Source organism: Prionailurus viverrinus, chromosome B3, assembly GCF_022837055.1.
Source record: "Prionailurus viverrinus isolate Anna chromosome B3, UM_Priviv_1.0, whole genome shotgun sequence".
NCBI lineage: Eukaryota > Metazoa > Chordata > Mammalia > Carnivora > Felidae > Prionailurus > Prionailurus viverrinus.
This window is the reverse complement of record NC_062566.1, coordinates 100925873-100933315: the sequence shown is the minus strand read 5'-3', so window position 1 is coordinate 100933315 and position 7443 is coordinate 100925873. Positions and strand designations below refer to the sequence as shown.

Sequence of the window (7443 nt, the reverse complement as noted above, 5' to 3'; positions counted from 1 at the left end):
TTCTCCACCATAAAGTTTCTATTTTGCTCTTTGTAATTTATAAATATCTTGTGAAGAAATACTTTGAGACTACTCTTATAAATATCCTACTAGTAGCTCCTCAATCTTTTACCAACTAATTATAGTATCCCATGATTCCTAGTTGGATGGATTAGTATGCTTGCCTAATGGTGATTTTCTAATTCCATCATTCCTTCCACATATGTTATTGCCTTTCTGTTGTCAGGTCATTAGTTTTTTAAGCAGGGGAATTATATGATCTAATTTAAGTTATTAAATTATCTCTCTTGCTTCAGTGTGAAGACTGATAGATAAGGAAGACTATTTGGAAAGCTATTGCAGTCTTTGAGCAAGAAGTAATGGAGAGTGTTTTGGACAGCGGTAGTGGCAGTGGAAGTAGAAATGTGTTGATGGATTTTCGGTATATAGGGCTTGCTGAAATACTGAATGTAAAAAAAAGGGAGAAGGAAGAGTTTCAGTTGCTTCTTTCTGCTAACGAAGCATTATAATTAATGGTTAGTTTTTATTCTTGAACAAATGGATAAAAGCTTTGAATTTATTTGGAAGACTAGCCATTTAATTTACCTATCCTTCATTGAAATATTCTAGTTGCCACCAAAACCCATAAAATATCTAGGAATAAATCTACCCAAAGGGGTGAAAAATCTATACACTGAAAACTATAGAAAGCTTATGAAAGAAATTTAAGAAGACACAAAAAAAATGGAAAAAATATCTCATGCTCCAATATTTAACAAATATTGTTAAAATGTCAATGCTATCCAAAGCAATCTACATATTCAATGCAATACCTATCAAAATCATACCAGCATTCTTCACAGAGCTAGAACAAACAATTCTAAAATTTGTATGGAACCAGAAAAGACCCCGAATAGCCAAAGCAAACTTGAAAAAGAAAACCAAAGCAGGAGGCATCACAATCCCAGACTTCAAGCTATACTACAAAGCTGTAATCATCAAGACAGTATATTACTGGCACAAAAACAGACACTCAGATCAATGGAACAGAATAGAGAGCCCAGAAATGGACCCACAAACGTATGGCCAGCTTATCTTTGACAAAGCAGGAAAAACGATCCAATGAAGAAAGACAGTCTCTTCAGCAAGTGGTTCTGGGAAAACTGGACAGCAACATGCAGAAAAATGAACCTGTACCACTTTCCTACACCATACACAAAAATAAACTCAAAATGGATGACCTAAATGTAAGACATGAAGCCATCAAAATCCTTGAGGAGAAAGCAGGCAAAAACCTCATTGACCTTGGCCACAGCAACTTCTTACTCAACACGTCTCTGGAGTTTGGCTCAGGTCATGATCTCACAGTTGGTGGGTTCAAGCCCCGCATTGGGCTCTGTGCTGAGCTCAGATCCTGGAGCCTGCTTCAGATTCTGGATTCTGTGTCTCCCTCTCTCTGCCCCTCCCCTGCTCATACTCTGTCTCTCAAAAATGAATAAATGTTAAAATTAAAAAAAAAATTAAAAAAGAACCATTGATGATAAATAAGGAAAAAAAAAAAAAGAAATATTCTAGTTGCATTTTTTTGATGAGGGGTTTTAACAAGGGTATTTTGACCAGGGTAAGCCAATAAAGTGCTGAAGAAAACTGAAGAATATAGTCTTAGGAGGGTTCATTTTGGAGGTCAACTACAAGTACTTTAAATTGGTTAGAAGTTCAGTTAAACTTTTAACTAACTTAACTACTTGTGTACGATAAGCATTATTTGAGTGCCTAGTGCCTACTATATTTTCATTAATAATTAAGATTTTGGTGCCCTTTCTGAACTTGTCAGATGAATTGCCTATTTGGGGGCTGGACTGTTAATTTGTCTTGTATCTTGGAGGAATGCATTGAATCATGGTTCCAAGTTCTTTGAGTATTTGCCTGATTCATTAGAAAACTTAAAAGGGGTGGGTATGGATTTATTTGTTTTTATTAAATTACTCCAAATTACCTTTGGAAGTAGTGGATATAAAATTGGTATGTAATTTACACATATCTTTCTTACAGTAAGCTTTTTAAGTTTATCACAATCTGTTTTATACATCCATCTATTAGAAAACATAACACAGTGTTTTGTGTATGGTAGCCACTTAATGAATGTGTTGAAAATGCCAATAAATACAAATTCATTCCCCAGGTACATTCTGCCAACTTATAAAAAACCAAAACAAAACATAATTTGCAGTTGCAAGAATAAAAACTGTTAGTGAATAATTGTATTTTAATATTTTAGGCTTGAATTTTTAAATATTCTACTTAAATCCTAGGCATACTTTGAGTACTTAAATATATAATATTATTTTATGCCATACCTAATTATTTTCTTAATTAAGTAGCTCAGAAAAAGTGATGGCCAATGCGTTAAATTTCTAAATACTGAAATTTAAGAATTCTTTATTCTTTGTTACATACAATTAGACTTTAGATGGCCCCCATCACAGCGATTTGCAGAGTTCCTTGTCTAAAGAAGTTCACTAATATTTCAGGATATGTATATTTCCATAGGAGATTAATCCATTGTCTCGGCTTGTCAAAATTTGATCAAAGTCCGTTCTTCTCTTTTCCTCTTAGAATTAATAATCTTTACTGTAGGATTCAGTGACTCTATAATCCTTTCCTCCCAGCTTCTGTCATTTGAATCGGATGGTAATAACAACCCCTGAGGGTCCTATGTCTCCATCGTCAGGCAGTTACCGAAAGAGACCTTATTTTAATTGAACCAGAATCCCCTTCTTCAATTTAACTTTCCTTGACTAGATCTCATTAAAGGAAAATTAGCTAAGCGCTACTGTTCTTCCGTGAAACTAACGTCATAGAGGTTGGACTTAGTTTACTAATGCTGCGCCCCAAATTGTAGGAATCCAATCTGCCATTTGATAGAAGGCAGATAGCCTTAAGTGTTTCTGTAAAAAACATAACATATTGGGCAGTAAATATTTTAAAACACTTAAAAAAGAGTCAATGATTCTAATAATACAGACTCTCGTAAGTTTTCAGTGATCTTGGGAGACACACAAAATAAAAGTATTAAAAGTAAAATTAAAGAAATGTTTTTAAAGAATTCTTAAAAAGAATTCGGAATTGCATATTTAATAATGATACAAAAATTTTTATAAGTAAAAAGTAATATAGAGAAGTAAAACCAAGTGTAGTTGAACACTGATCAAGAGACAGAAAAACAGCGCTGTTTCACAGGCGCCCGGCTAGCTCAGTCGGTAGAGCATGGGACTCTTAATCCCAGGGTCGTGGGTTCGAGCCCCACGTTGGGCGCAGAAGCTTTTGGGCTTTAATTCTATTTCCCCTTGAAATATTTTGGGGTTCCTTCAAATCATCATAACTAAGAAGAGTTCTCTAAACTGAATTAATGCTTTAAGCAAATCTATGGAAAAAAGACCATTTGGCAAACGAAACCGCTCTCGAGCTACGCTTGCACATTTGAAATCAAATGATTTTCAGCGATGCTGAACCACCTCCTTAGAGCACAGACGAAGCCGAAAGGTTACAGTTTAAAGTTGAGACTGGTTTTCCGTGTTCCTATGCATACTTGCATAGTTGTTGGTAGAGGGCGATTTTTCCTTTTATGGGAACAAAATTACGAACCCCAATTTTGGCAGCTTTCAAGAACTAAGAGATCCTACGTAAAAGCAGTTGGCGGGCGGATGGATAGGTGGGGGAGGACTTGGGAGAAAATGTCTTCCTTCACGTCTATGTTTATTTTACTTTTTCTTCCTCTCAGTATAGGGCGTGTCCTGAGGAAAGGGGCGGGGGGGGGGGGTGCGAGCGAGGACTATCCCCTGGAGAAACAAACATGCCGTGAGAAACGTTTCTTTCCGTGTTGGCATCTGCACTGACGGTGCCTCTGCAAGGTTTCTTCCATTGTTCCTGGGACTGTGCTTGGGATCCATCCATCCAATTGGGTGGAAATTAGGAAGTTAGCATTCTGTTAAAGGTGAGGCTCTTTGGGCCAGAAGCACAAAAGAACGGAGATGTGAAAATTCGGAGAGGCAGTTCGGTATCTGGGGAGGCAGGATCTCTGCCTTCTTCACTGAGACGTTTGACCGCAGCAGCAGAAAGCACGCGGGCGGGACCGCCGGCAGGAGGCAGGTTCCCGGAGCTCCCGGACCCCGCCGGGAGGGGAACGAGCCGCGTTTCACGGAAGGCAACCCCATCCGGACCACCCGGCCCCTACCTCCGCATGTTATCCACCGGTGTTCCTCCTACTAAACGACCAATTTTTCCCTCTCCCTCTCCCCCCCCCCCCCCGCCCCAACAAACAAACGTGCTGTTATTTATCTTAAAACAGAGTAAAAACTGACCTAATTTTCCCGCAGGTTACCGTTCTATTTCTCTGCAGTCTTCCGTGCTCACCCTTCTTCTCCCATCTCTTAATGCTGACAATCCCCTTCAAATAATAATAATAATAATAATAAACAAAATAAATAATATTTGGCTTAATACACATTGCATGGAGGGATGTGGGGTGTCTGTTAAGAGGGTATTAGAAAGAACCTATTATAGGATCTGGGCTTTACTTGGTTAATATTGCAGGGGTGGGGAGTCCTAACAAGTGAGGGCCCCTTCTGGATTGGGTGTTCTCAAGGGCAATTCTATGTTGTTAATAAAACCTATCTATAGGGAAAGCAGACCACAGGAGAGATAAAAGCTGAAATTGACAAAGTCACTCAGGTGGCAAGAGGATGTTTGCTGTTCCCAGTTGGAGAGTGACCAATTTGTCTAAAGTGGATATTCTGTGAGATGACAAGGGTAAGTGCAGGCCTCCTGCACTTCTGACCAGGTGACCATCAGCCGGGGAGTCTCACAATCCTCCAGGTTGATTACTTCCCAGAATGGCTCACAGAACTCAGGAAAACAGTTTGCTTATTCCTGGTTTATTTTGAAGGCTACAACTCAGAACAACCATGTTGAAGAGGTGCATAAGGCAAGGTATGGATGGGAAAGCTCAGACCTTCCATACTGTCTCCCAGCTCATCATCCTGGCAGTATGTGGATGTGTTCACCATCCTGGGAGTTCTCTGAACCCTGTAGGTTAGGGATTATTAATGGAGGTTTCATGAGGTAGGCATGATTTCCTGTCCCTCTCCTCTCCCTAGAAGACATGGTGTATTTGCATGTGTATGTGAAAATTCTAAGCTTCTAATCATGGCTTGGAGATTTCTGGTGACCAGCCCTCATCCTGAAGTGATCCCGGAGCCCTCCAAGAATTGCCTCATTAGGAAAAAAAGACACTCCTATTAACCAAAGAAATTCTTAGGCATTTGGTGTAATGCTCCTAACACCCCCATCACACAGGAAATTACAAGGGTTTTAGGATCTCTGTGTCAGCAACCATGGGCAGAGGCCTAATATAAATTTACACTTGCCTAATTTCTTTCTTCAAATAATGAATGAGCCAACCACTGTTCTCATCGGCAACTAGCCCACCACCCACTTTACCCTACATTGTTTTCCCCATAACTGCTCTTACCTTCTAACTTACTGTGTTAGTATCTGATTCTTTACTTTCTCTACCCCTTGGAACGACAGCTTTTTGTCTTTGCTCACTAATGTAACTCAAGCGCCTAAATTAGCTTCCAGCAGATGTTCAATAAATATATGCTGAACTGCTGAATTAAGTAGGGTGTATTCATTTCCTAGGGCTGCCATCCCCAACTATCACAACTGGTGGCTTAAAACGGAAATGAACCTGCTGTAGGCTTCTTTCTCCTAGCTTTCTGGAGTCACCAGCAACCCCTGGTGGGCCTGGACTTGTAGGGGCGGAGCTCCAATTTCTGCCTTGGTTAATACCTGTTTTCTCCTTGTGTATCTGTCTCATGGCATTTCCCTCGTCTTATAAGGATACCAGTCATATGGGATTGGCGTCTACCAAAATGACATCTTAATTTGATTGCATCTGCAAAGACTCTATTTCCAAGTAAGGTCATCATATTCAGAGATACTGGAGGTTAGGACTTCAACGTTACTTTTCTGCGGCACACAATTCAACACCTAACAGGGGGCTCCATTCTTTAAACTCAACTGGTAGGTGTCTATCACTTTATAGCCAGATACCTATAAAGCTCTATTTCAGTCAGAGATCTTATTTTTCATCTTATTCAGTGTTGAAAACTTCTCGTAAATAACTCAAATTCAATAAAATTTTAAAAATTAAGTTTACTACGAAAAAGATAATGTTAATACAGTAGTGAATCCATGGGGCATGTGGGTGGCTCAGTCAGCTGAGCGTCCGATTCTTGATTTTGGCTCAGGTCACCATCTTGCAGTTTGTGGGTCCAAGCCCCGCATTGGGTTCTGCACTGTCAGCATGGAGCCTGCTTGGGATTTTCTCTCCCTGTCTCTCTGCCCCGCCCTCCCTCTCGCTGTCTTGTTAAAAAAAAAAAAAAAAGAAACTTAATCAACAGCGAATCAATACTATTAACAACTAATGGTATACCTACTCCTGGCAATCCCACTGAGAGGTTTCAAAGCTAAGAAATAAAGGGGCTTTGTCTCATGAAGTTTATATTCCAGAGATGTGCTTCTGGGGAAGATGACTACTTTTGGGGAAAGGGTGCTGTGGAAGACTGGCAGGTCCAGAGGATAAAAGAATCTCACTTTTCAGAATGAATCCATTAGGAAACTGGACGGCAAAATTGATCTTTCATAGTTTTATTTGCTGCTTTTAATATGGTTTTCAAGTTCTTCATGACCTCATCCTAAATTATAATTCGCAATGCCTCATCTCCATGCCAAATGTTTTAAGACTTTGTGTAGAGAATTCAGTTCACATAGACTAGAATAACTCCAGTTAAAATTCTATTCATCCTTCAGGAACAAGGGCAACAGCCTCCTCTATGAAGCTTCCTTCAACTCTCTGGTCAGGATTATCTACATCAGTAACAAGAAACCAATACCCTTATGGCTGCTAGCACATTCTGTCTGTCATCAGTTTGCACCATCCACTTCTATTAACCTGACAACCTCCTAAGGGCAAAGGCTCAGGTCTCATTATTGCAGCATTTACAGTGTCTAAAACCACTAGATGCAAAGTGGACAGACCAATAAATACTAAACGAATCTTCGTCTTCTGCTACTCAGTCTTGTGCTACTAGTCTTGTGGTGATGAAGTATAGCCAGAAGTGTTTTTAAAACACACACACACACACACACACACACACACACACACACACACACACACTTTCCTATTCTTCATGCCAGGAGCCAGCTCTTTCAAGTATCAGCTGGAGCTGGTATCTTCACACAAAAAGCATATGGCAAAACTAGGAAGCACCCAGAAAAGGACAATCAAAATGAGTAAACTATGAGTAAGAATGGACATGGGATATATAGACCAGGAAATGTATCAAGTCCTACTCTGGCTTAAGAAATATGAGTACATTCTTCAGAAATAGGTGTATACGT

The 7443-nt window shown here is 39.6% G+C and overlaps 1 non-coding gene across 1 annotated transcript; it reads left to right on the top strand.

Annotated features, from left to right (window-relative positions):
* Positions 1–3221: 3221 nt before the first annotated feature.
* TRNAK-CUU (transfer RNA lysine (anticodon CUU)) lies at positions 3222–3294 on the top strand. The gene has a single exon. It is a non-coding gene; the product is annotated as a tRNA-Lys (tRNA).
* The last annotated feature ends 4149 nt before the right edge of the window (positions 3295–7443 follow it).